Source organism: Phocoena phocoena, chromosome 11 (genome assembly GCF_963924675.1).
Source record: "Phocoena phocoena chromosome 11, mPhoPho1.1, whole genome shotgun sequence".
NCBI classification, from domain to species: Eukaryota; Metazoa; Chordata; class Mammalia; order Artiodactyla; family Phocoenidae; genus Phocoena; species Phocoena phocoena.
Genome location: NC_089229.1, coordinates 91,519,614 through 91,532,536, shown reverse-complemented (window position 1 = coordinate 91,532,536; position 12,923 = coordinate 91,519,614).

Sequence of the window (12,923 nt, the reverse complement as noted above, 5' to 3'; positions counted from 1 at the left end):
TTAGTTGCTCCACGGCACGTAGGATCTTCCCAGACTAGGGATCAAACCTGTGTCCCCTGCTTTGGCAGGTGGATTCTTAACCACTGCGCCACCGGGGAAGTCCCACAAGTGGTATGACTTTGGACTTAAATGAGCATCAGTTTCCCCATTTATTAAAAAATACTAATAAAAATTATGCACATACACATACCTTGCTGTGTTCTGTTGATTAAATCATGCAATATTTACTTGCTATCTACTATGATCCAATCACCATACTCACTATGAGAATTCAGTAAACAAGCTTCCTGCTCTCGTAGAACTTAGTCTTGTGGGAAAGACAGAAATCAATTAATTAATCACACTGATGCTAAATTACAAATTTAGATAAGTGCCCCAAAGTGAAGGAACATGGTTGTACGAGAGTATAGACCAATGATTTAAATTGGGGGGAGGGAAGGAAGGTCAGAGATCTAAAGGATGAGAAGAAGCTAGCTAACCAAAGGGGAGGGATCAGTAGGAATAGAGAATTCCAGTCAGTGGGAACAGCAGAGAGAGATGAAGAAAAAAAAAAAACAATACGCAGGGGCTGGAAGGATGTAAAAGAGGCTATACTAGAGAGAATGAAGGAAAGCAGCCTAATGAGAGATGTATCTGGAGAGGCAGACAGGGCCAGAACATTCAGGACGTTAGAGGCCAAGGTAAGAATTTTGTTCTTTATCTTAAGAGCAATAGGAAGTCTTAGGATTTTAAGCAGAGAAGAGACTTACCAGATTTTCATTTTAAAAAGATCATTTTGACTAAAGTTTGGAAATAGTGGCTGGGGAGGGAGAGAGATATTGGCTGAAGAGAGTACAAGGAGATAATATTGTGAAGGTGCCAGCAGAGTTAATAAAATATAATATAGAAAAGAAAAGTAAACTAACATTAACTAAGTATTTGCTATGTTCTAGGTGTTTTATGTATCAATATACTAGCTGGTAGGTTAACCCTCAGTCTGACTCCAACACCCATATTCTTTCTGTTCTATCACGTACCTTCAGCAAGTATTACATGAATCCAATTTTTAAACATGAGAAGGATCAAATGCTCAGCATCCCATCGAGACACTTTTATTATATACTAAATTTTGATATAACATAAGGAATGGAAGGAAGAAAAAGGATTCTTTCTAGATGGAGTTTCCTAAAGAAAATAGTTTTCAACCCAATTATGTGAACAAGATAATGATCAAAACTACTTTGTAGATTAGTGATAATTACTCATAAAATTCTTTTTTGAATTTTTGAATTTTATTTAATTTATTTTTTTATACAGCAGGTTCTTATTAGTTATCTATTTTATACTTATTAGTGTATACATGTCAATCCCAATCTCCCAATTCATCCCACCACCACCACCACCCCCCGCCACTTCCCCTCACCCCTTGGTGTCCATACGTTTGTTCTCTACATCTGTGTCTCAATTTCTGCCCTGCAAACCGGATCATCTGTACCATTTTTCTAGGTTCCACATATATGCGTTAATATACGATATTTGTTTTTCTCTTTCTGACTTAACTTCACTCTGTATGACAGTCTCTAGATCCATCCACGTCTCTACAAATGACCCAATTTCGTTCCTTTTTATGGCTGAGTAATATTCCATTGTATATATGTACCACATCTTCTTTATCCATTCGTCTGTCGATGGGCATTGAGGTTGCTTCCATGACCTGGCTATTGTAAATAGTGCTGCAATGAACATTGGGGTGCATATGCCTTTTTGAATTAGATTACTCATAAAATTTTAACGAATGTGCTTGCATTTTTAAAAAGACAAAATAATTAAATTAAAAATCCTAGCTTTGTTTCTCAAGTAGAAGCTACAATGGCCCATCAGAGCTGTCCCAAATTGGGCTTAAAAGGCCAGGCCTTTATACCCTCAGATTGGTCAGTCACTGGATGTGGGCTGTCCTGGGAAGGGTGTGACCTTGGCTGCATCAGCTCTTTAGAGCTGAAGTGATCCTGAAGACACTGCCAGGGAAGCTGTCCACTGACAACACTCCCAGTAGTTGTGGCAACAATCCTTCAGTGAAAGGGGGTCTGGACAACACATCACCATGCCCACTATGCTCCCACAAAATATCACCATATCTTTTTAGGTCTCCCTCATATTATCCCTCTCTACTTGGAGGAAAGAAAAATCCCACAAATATTTTAAAGTAAATTTCAGAATAAATTCAAAAGAGATAGACAGATGATAGACTTACTCAGAAAGCATTTTTTGAACTTCTACTTGGTACACAGTGTCAGAACCAGTTATTGTACAAAGGTGTAGAAGGTACAGAGCTAGAGTCAAGTCAGGTACATAAACATTTACAATATCAGGCAGGATGGCATTGCTCTGTGAGTGGTATAGACTCAGTACCACAAGAATGCAAAAGCAGGATCACAGAGGAATTGAGGAGGAGGCATACTGGGGAAAGATGCAAGGAACAAAGAAAAATGTGATAAAATACACTGTACCCTACCACCCCTCTTTGCCCTGTACCAGTCCTCTTTCTGAAGCTGTTTGCGTGAATAATAATAGAAATAAGACGCTGCTGAAGTGAGTTTTACATAGATGGGATCTCAAAAAAGATCTTTCCAGTCCAAACACTCCTATGGTCTATTTTCCTAAATTTGTAGCAATCAGCTCATTCTACAGAGGCCATGCCACCAATTCTTGCCACTAAAAGCATATTAGAGTGAAAGGAGCCTGAGTTATGAAGTTAAGAGAAACCTGGGGCTCACCTTCAGAGTTGGCCACTTCCTGAGGTAAATTAAACACTCCATGCACCGTAAAATTGCCATAATTATACCTATACCACATCCTAAATATACTAAATAAAAACATTTAATGGCTAAATGTAGGAGCTCAGTGGATATCTGCTCTTTATTCGTCTTATCCTAATTACACCCACTACTCAGGAAGATGGAGCCTATGACTAGAGTCTCCACAGACCACAGTCTTCACAAATTGATCACATATAGATTGTGTTTTCACATGCCCTGCTCATGTCAGTTACTGGATGCTGAGAATACAAAGTTGAATAAGACATGGTCCTGATCTCAAGCAGCTTACAGGCTGGTGAACAGGCAGGGAGGGTGAGGTGTGAGTGACAAACAGTATATCAGTAACAAGAATACAGCAAGGTTATTGTTAGAGGTAAGCCCAGGTAGGAGTTCAGAAGAGGGATGCCAGAGAATAGAAGAGCTGAAAGACCCTCAAGAGTATCTAATACATCATATCGTTTGAATACTGAGAAGCTAATGCAAAAAGAAGTTAAGTGATAACTCAAGGTCACACACCTACTTATTAGTAAAGTCTGACTAAACCCAAGAACTCTTAAGCCCAGCCTGGGGCTCCCTTCCTGTTTCTATTCACTTTCTCCCCCAAACCTAAGGCGTCTGGAAGGGTTTTCCCAGTTCAGATAACTCGTCTAATGATCTAAGGCCTTGTCAGCTGCAGGGGTCAAAATCTTTCCCTGAACTTGTCCTCTCTGACAATAGCTCGCTTTCATTCCCACTCTGAGCGCCAGCATGCCCACGCAAGAAGAGCCTAGAAAGGCACTCCTGAAGAAAGCACATGTTGGAAGTCTTTACACTCTTGGCTTCATATTCATTATGTTGACCAGAAATAAAATGACTGGGACTCCAGGAATAAGCTATGATTCACAAGCCTAGAATTTTAAAGGCTCGGAAGGTAGAGGAAAACTTAAGGAAACTTTAAAGGAGAAAATCAAATAGTAATTATCTTTTTCTCCTCTTTCTCCAATTAACTCTAAATATTTAGTGGTAGCGCTAAGAGGGGTGTCTAGGTCTACAGTGGTGACTGTGCAGTCACACACACTCTGCCTCACCACAGCAAGACAGTGATAAACCATCTTCATTTACAGCACAGTGGCTGAACACAGCATTACTGAATTGTCCAGTTAGTTTAGCATTACATAGTTCACACATCACAAAAGTAGTTTGGAAAGCATTTACTAACAGGTTCCATTAATTAATTTTCTTTTGTTTGAAAGTTAGAGCTTTTAAAACTCTCTTTGTAAATATATATACAATAATAAATACTAGATGCATGTTAACTGAAATATTTAATCAAATAATAAAATAAGAATAATGAGTTAATTGAAATTGCTGTTAAGTTGGTACAGTGATTCATGACTCAAATATTTTCGTCTGCTAAGGTTAGTTCTGGTAGCAACTAGTCTCAGGATTAGGTTCATATATCTCATTTAGATAAATTAGTATTCTGACATTAACAGTTTTGTGATCCATACAAAAGCAAATTCTCTTTTTTCTGACCATAAGGGAATATATTTTCATTGTAAGTAATAAAAAAATATGAAAAAGTAAAAGAAAATTACCCATAATTACACAATCAGGCAATATCCATTTCAATAGTGTAATATATATTTGTATGTATATTATATGCATAGGAACCTACATATATTTAAATTACTGGGAATTCCCTGGCAGTCCAGTGGTTGGGACTTGGCGCTTTCACTGCCGGGGGGCCTGGGTTCAATCCCTGGTCAGGGAACTAGGATCCCACAAGCTGTACAGCTCAGCAACACCCCCCAAAAAAAATGTTTTAAAAAAAGTAAATTATTACTATACTATACATAATCATTTCCAACTAATTGTTTTTCTTATTATATTTTGAACCTTCCTGGGGGGAATATCAGAGATTATTGCTACCATCAAAAACTTAAGGATAGGGAGACAAGATGGCAGAGAAGAAGGACCTTGACCTCACCTCCTCTCATGAGCACACCAAAATCACAACTAACTATTGAACAACCATTGATAAAACAGACTGGAAATTATTCTACATCTAAAGACATAAAGATGAAACGACAACACAATGGTAGGAGGGGCGTACTGATGATATAATCAAATCCCATACCATATGGGTGGATGACCCACAAGCTGGAGAATAAATATATTGCAGAACTGCTCCCACAGGAAAGAGAGCTCTGTACCCCATGTCAGGCTCCCTAGCCTAAGGGTCCAGGGTCAGGAGGAAGAGCCTGCAGAGCGTTTGGCTCTGAAAGCCAGTGGATCTCGACTGCAGGAGTGCCACAGGACTGGTGGAAACAGAGACTACTTGAGGAGGGTGCACACAAGTTCTCACATGCACCAGGACCCCAGGCAAAAGCAGGACTTCATAGGAGCCTGGGCCAGACCTACTTGCTGGTCTCAGAGAATCTCCTGGGGAGACGGGACAACTGTGGCTCACCTTGGGGATGCAGACACTGGTGGTGAGGATATCAGGGAGTGTTCATCTATGTGAACTCTTGCCAGAAGCAGACATCTTGCTTGGGTCATTAGCACCAAGACCTGTCCCCACCAACAGCCTCTAGGCTCCAGTGCTGGGATGCCTCAGGCCAAACAATCAACAGGGCAGAAACACAGCTCCACCCATCAGCAGACAAGCTGCCTAAAAAGTTCCTAAAAAGAGGAGCCCACAGCCACCTCTAGACACACCCCTTGACATGGCCCTGCCCACTAGAGGGCAAAGGCCCAGCTCCACCCACCAGTGGTCAGGCGCCAGCCCCTCCTACCAGGAAGCCTGCACGAGCCTCTAGACCAGCCTCACTCGCCAGGAGGCAGACACCAGAAACAAGAAAATTACTATTCCACAGCCTGCAGAATTGAGTTTGCAGACACAGGTCACAACCTACCCTGGGACCTCTTGGTGACAAGAGGATAGTGTACTGCTGGAAAACATAGGACACCCCTACAGAGGGCCCCTTCTCCAAGGTCAAGAAATGTAACTAACCTATCACATACACAAAAGTATAAATAGAAATTTAAGCAAAATGAGATGGAGAAGGAATATATTCCAGAGGAGGGAACCGGACAAAACCCCAGAAGAACAATTAGGTGAGGTAGAGATATGCAATCTACCCAGGAAAGAGTTCAGAGTAATGATTGTAAAGATGATCCAAGAGTTCAGGAAAAGGGGCTTCCCTGGTGGCGCAGTGGTTGAGAGTCCACCTGCTGATGCAGGGGACACAGGTTCGTGCCCCAGTCTGGGAAGATCCCACATGCCACGGAGCAGCTGGGCCGCTGAGCCTGCGCGTCTGGAGCCTGTGCTCTGCAACAGGAGAGGCCGCAACAGGGAGAGGCCCGTGTACCACAAAAAAAAAAAAAAAAAAGAATTCAAGAAAAGAATGAATGCACAGAGTGGGAAGTTACAAGAAGTTTTTAACAAAGAGTTAGAAAATATAAAGAACAACCAAACAGGGTTGAAGAAAATAACTGAAATGAAGAATACACTAGAAAGAATCAACAGCAGAATAAATGAGGCAGAACAACGAATCAGTGAGCTGGAAGACAGAGTGGTGGAAATCAGTGCCACAGAACAGAATAAAGAAAAAAGAATGAAGAGAAATGATGACAGTTTAAGAGACTTCTGGGACAACATTAAATGCACCAGCATTCACATTATAGGGATCCCAGAAGGAGAAGAGAGAGAGAAAGGGCCTGAAAAGATATTTGAAGAGATAACCACTGGAAACTTCCCTAACATGGGAAAGGAAACAGTCACCCAAGTCCAGGAAGCACAGAGCATCCCATACAGGATTAACCCAAGGAAGAACATGCCAAGACACACTCTAATCAAACTCACAAAAATTAAAGATAAAGAGAAAATATTAAAAGCAACAAGGGAAAAGCAACAAATAACATACAAGAGAATCCCCATAAGGCTATCAGCTGATTTTTCCGCAGAAACTCTTCAGGCCAGAAGGGAGTGGCACAATATATTTAAAGTAATGAAAGGGAAAAACCTACACCCAAGAATTCAGATTTGATGGAGAAATCAAAAGCTTTACAGACAAGCAAAAGCTAAAAGAATTCGGCACCACCAAACCAGTTTTACAACAAATGCTAAAGGAACTTCCCTAGGGGGAAAAGAAAAGGCCACAACTAGAAACAAGAAAATTATGAAATAGGAAAACTCACCGGTAAAGGCAAACATACAGTAAAGATAGGAAATCAGCCACACACAACAAATATGATCTCAAAACCAGTGATCGTGAGAGGAGGAGAGGACAAATGTAGAATATTTAAAATGCATTTGAAGTTAGGAGATCAGCAACTTAAAACAAATATATAGAGAGACTGCTATACCAAAACCTGAGGGTAACCACAAAACAAAAATCTATGATAGATATACACACAAAAAAGAAAAAGGAATCCAAACACAACACTAGAGATAGTCATCAAATCACAAGAGAACAAAAGAGGTAAGGAAATAAAATAAAATAAAAGACCTAGAAAAACAAATCTAAACAATTAACAAAATGGCAATAAGAACATACATATCGATAATTACCTTAAATGTAAGCAAATTAAATGCTCCAACCAAAAGACACAGACTGGCTGAATATACACGAAAACAAGACCTGTATAAATTCTGTCTACAGGAAACCCACTTCAGATCTAGAGACACATACAGACTGAAAGTAAGGAGATGGGAAAAGGCATTCCATGCAAATGGATATCAAAAAAAAGCTGGAGTAGCAATACTTGTATCAGACAAAACAGACTTCAAAATAAAGACTGTTACAGTAGACAAAGAAGGACACTACATAATGATCAAGGGACCAATCTAAGAAAAAGATATAATAATTGTAAATACACATGCACCCAACATAGGAGCACCTCAATATATAAGGCAAATGTTAACAGACATAAAAGGAGAAATTGACAGTAACACAGTAATAGTGGGGGACTTTAACACCTCACTTTCATCAATGGACAGATCATCCAGACAGAAAATCAATAAGGAAACACAGACCTTAAATGACACATTAGATCAGATAGACTTAATTGATATTTATAGAGCATTCCATCCTAAAGCAGCAGAACACACATTCTTTTGAAGTGCACGTGGAACATTCTCCAGGGTAGATCACATGCTGGTCCAGAAAGCAAGCCTTGGTAAATCTAAAACAATTGAAATCATATAAAGCATCTTTTCCGACCACAATGCTATGAGATTAAAAATTAACTACAAGGAAAAAAAAACTGCAAAAAATAGAAACGTGTGGGGCTTCCCTGGTGGCGCAGTGGTTGAGAGTCTGCCTGCCGATGCAGGGGACATGGGTTCGTGCCCCGGTCCGGGAGGATCCCACATGCTGCGGAGCGGCTGGGCCCGTGAGCCATGGCCGCTGAGCCTGCGCGTCCAGAGCCTGTGCTCCACAACGGGAGAGGCCACAACAGTTAGAGGCCCATGTACCACCAAAAAAAAAAAAAAAAAAGGAAAAAAAGAGAGAGGACTCAAGTCAATAAAGTTAGAAATGAAAAATGAGCAGTTACAACCAGCACCACGGAAATACAAAGGCCCATAAGCAACTACTTCAAGCAACTACATTCCAGTAAAATGGACAACCTAGGGACTTCCCTGGTGGTACAGCGGTTAAGAATCCACCTGCCAATGCAGGGGTCATGGGTTCAAGCCCTGGTCTGGGAAGCTCCCACATGCCACAGAGCAACTAAGCCTGGGCATCACAACTACTGAGCCTGTGCTCTAGAGTCCGCGAGCCACAACTACTGAGCCCATGTGCCACAACTACTGAAGCCGCACACCTAGAGCCCATGCTCCACCACAAGAGAAGCCACCGCAATAAGAAGCCTGCGCACTGCAATGAAGAGTAGCCCCTGCTCGCTGCAACTAGAGAAAGCCTGCGTGCAGCAACGAAGACCCAACACAGCCAAAAATAAATAAAATTAATTAATTTAAAAAAAAGACTGTTAAAATGGACAACCTAGAAGAAATGAACAAATTCTTAGAAAGATACAATCTTCCAAGACGGAACCAGGAAGAAATAGAAAATATGAACTGACCAATTACAAGCACTGAAAATGAATTTGTGATTTAAAAACTCCCAACAAACAAAAGTCCAGGACCAGATGGCTTCACAGGCGAATTCTACCACACACTTAGAGAAGTGTTAACACCTATCCTTTTGAAACTATTCCAAAAAATTGCAAAGGAAGGAACACTTCCTAACTCATTCTATGAGGCCACCATTACCCTGATGCCAAAACCAGACAAAGACAACACACACACACAAAAGAATACTATAGGCCAATATCACTGATGAACACAGACACAAAAATGCTCAACAAAGTACTAGCAAACCAAATCCAACAATAATTAAAAGGATCATATACCATGATCAAATGGGACTTACCCCAGGGATGCAAGGATTTTTCAATATCTGAAATTAATCAGTGTGATCCACCACAGTAACAAATTGAAGAATAAAAACCATATGGTCATCTCAAGAGATGCAGAAAAAGCTTTGATAAAAATTCAATATCCATTTACAATAAAAACTCTCCAGAAAGTGGGCATAGTGGGAACATACCTCAACGTAATAAAGGCCATATACGACAAATCCACAGCCAACATCATACTCAACAGTGTAAAGCTGAAAGCATTTCCTCTAGATCAGGAGCAAGACAAGGATGTCCACTCTCACCACTTTTAGTCAACATAGTTTTGCAAGTCCTAGCCACAGAAATCAGAGAAGAAAAAGAAATAAAAGGAACCCAAATTGGAAAAGAAGAAGTATAACTGTCACTGTTTGCATATGACATGATACTATACATAGAAAATCCTAAAGACACTACCAGAAAACTACTAGAGCTCATCAACAAATTCAATAAAGTTGCAGGAGACAAAATTAATGCACAGAAATCTGTTGCATATCTATACACTAACAATGAAAGATCAGAAAGAGAAATTAAGGAAACAATCCCATTTACCATCACATCAAAAAGAATAAAATACCTAGGAATAAACCTACCTAAGGAGGCTAAAACCTGTACTCTGAAAACTATAAGACAGTGATGAAAAAAAACTGAAGACAACACAAACTGGAAAGATACACCGTGTTCTTGGATTGGAAAAATAAATATTGTGAAAATGACTATACCATGCAAGGCAATCTACAGATTCAATGCAATCCCTATCAAATTACCAATGGCATTTTTCACAGAATTAGAAAAAAAAAATTTACAACTTGTATGGAAACACAAAAGATCCCAAATAGCCAAAGCAATCTTGAGAAAGAAAAATGGAGCTGGAGGAATCAGGCTCCCTGAATTCAGACTATAGTACAAGGCTATAGTAATCAAAACAGTATGGTACTGGCACAAAGACAGACATAAAGATCAATGGAACAGGATAGAAAGCCCAGAAATAAACCCACACACCTATGGTGAATTAATTTACAACAAAGGAGGCAAGAATATACAATGGAGAAAAGACAGTCTCTTCAGTAAGCGGTGCTGGGAAAACTGGAGACAGCTACATGTAAAAGAATGAAATTAGATCATTCCCTAACAACATATACAAAAATAAACTCAAAATAGATTAAAGACCTAAATGTAAGACTGGATACTATAAAACTCCTAGAGGAAAACACAGGCAGAACACTCTGACATAAATAGCAGCAATATCTTTTATGACCCATCTCCTACAGTAATGGAAACAAAAACAAAATAAACAAATGGGACCTAATTAAACTTAAACGCTTTTGCACAGCAAAGGAAACCATAGACAAAACAAAAAGACAACCTACAGAATGGGAGAAAATATTTGCAAACAATGCTACCAACAAGGAATTAATTTCCAAAATATACAAACAGCTCATGCAGCTCAATGTCAAAAAAACAACAACCCAATAAAAAACAAGCACAGTATCTAAATAGACATTTCTCCAAAGAAGACATACAGATAGACACCAGGCATCTGAAAAAGTGCTCAACATCGCTAATTATTAGAGAAATGCAAAGCAAAACTCCAGACGCGCAGGCTCAGCGGCCATGGCTCAGTGGCCATGGCTCACAGAGCGGCCATTACCTCACTCTGGTCAGATTGGCCATCATCAAAAAGTATACAAATAGGGAGTCCCCTGGTAGCCTAGTGGTTAGGATTCTGGGCCTTCTCTGCCATGGCCTGGGTTCAATCCCTGGTTGGGGAACTGAGATCCTGCAAGCAATGCAGCACAGCCAAAAAAAAAAAAAAAGAAGTCTACAAATAGTAAATGCTGGGGAGGGTGTGGAGAAAAAGGAACCCTCCTGCACTGTTGGTGGAAATGTAAATTGGTACAGCCATGTTGGAGAACAGTATGGAGGTTTCTTAAAAAATTAAAAAGAGAGTTACCACATGATCCTGAAATCCCACTCCTGGGCATATATCTGGAGAAAACTATAATTCAAAAAGATACATGCACCCCAATGTACACAGTGGCACTATTTACAGTACCCAAGACATGGAAGCAATCTAAATGTTCATCGACAAATGAATGGATAAAGAAGAAATGCTATAGGGACTTCCCTGGTGGTGCAGTGGTTAAGAATCCACCTGCCAATGAAGGGGACACAGGTTCGATCCCTGGTCCAGGAAGACCCCCCATGCCGCAAAGCAACTAAGCCCGTGCACCACAACTACTGAGCCTGCGTTCCAGAGCCCATGAGCCACAACTACTGAAGCCCGCGTGCCTAGAGCCTGTGCTCTGCAACAGAAGAAGCCACCGCAATGAGAAGCCCGCACACTGCAACAAAGAGTAGGCCCCGCTCGTTGCAACTAGAGAAAGCCCACACACAGCAATGAAGACCCAAGGCAGCCAAAAATAAATAAATAAATAAATAAATAAATTTATTTTTAAAAAAAGAAGTGCTACATACATACAATGGAATATTATTCAACCAAAAACAAGAATGAAATCATGTCTTTTGCAGCAATATGGATGGACCTAGAGATTATCATACTAAGTGAAGTAAGCCAGGCAAAGACAAATATCATATGATTTCACTTATATATGGAATCTAAAAAAAAAACGGGATACAAATGAACTTATTTACAAAACAGAAATAGGCCCACAGACATAGAAAACAAACTTATGGTTATCAAAGGGGGGTGGGGGGAAGGATAAATTAGGAGTTTGAGATTAATATATACACAATACTGGATATAAAATAGTCAACAAGAACCTGCTGTACAACACAGGGAACTATACTCAATAATTTGTAATAATTTATAAGGAAAAAGAATATGAAAAAGAATATATATATATATATCTGAGTAACTGCTATACATCTGAAACTAACACATTATAAATCAGCTGTACATCAATTAAAAAACAAAAGCAAAAAACAACTTGAAAGTTTCTAGAGTAGTGAGTCTTTTTACACTACCATTTAACTTGCCTATGTGTCATGTTCAGAGGACAGAAGTATCTTGAAGAATGACTATGGATTATCATAAGATTAATTAGGTGGTCAACTGACTCTACTATTTCAGATTTGGCTGCTTTAGTGGAGTGAATCAATATAGCCCCTTCCGTCCAGTCTGCAGCTATTGACATGTCACGTGCTTATTTCTGTATAATAAAGTATAAAAACCAGAGCAGTTTGCTTTCACCTGGTAGGGTCAGCAATATACTTTCAAGGTTTTGCCTCAGTTGTCTATGTTAATTTTCTTGCTCTCTGCCATAATCTAATCCAGCCGTCAGCAAACTACAAGCCACAGGCCAAATACCATTATTTTGTATGACTCACAAGCCGAGAATGGTTTTTATATTTTTAAATGGTTGACAAAGATCCAAAAATGAATACTATTTCATGACACATGAAAATCATATGAGGGACTTCCCTGGTGACCCAGTGGTTAAGACTCCGTGCTCCCAATGCAGGGGGCCCTGGTTTGATCCCTGGTCAGGGAACTAGATCCCGCATGCCACAACTAAGAGCTCACATGCTGCAACTAAAGATCCTGCATGCCACAACTAAAGATCCCACACACCACAACAAAGATTCCACACGTGGCAACGAAGACCCCACGTGCCGCAACTAAGGCCCGGCATGGCCCATAAATAAATAAATAAATAAATA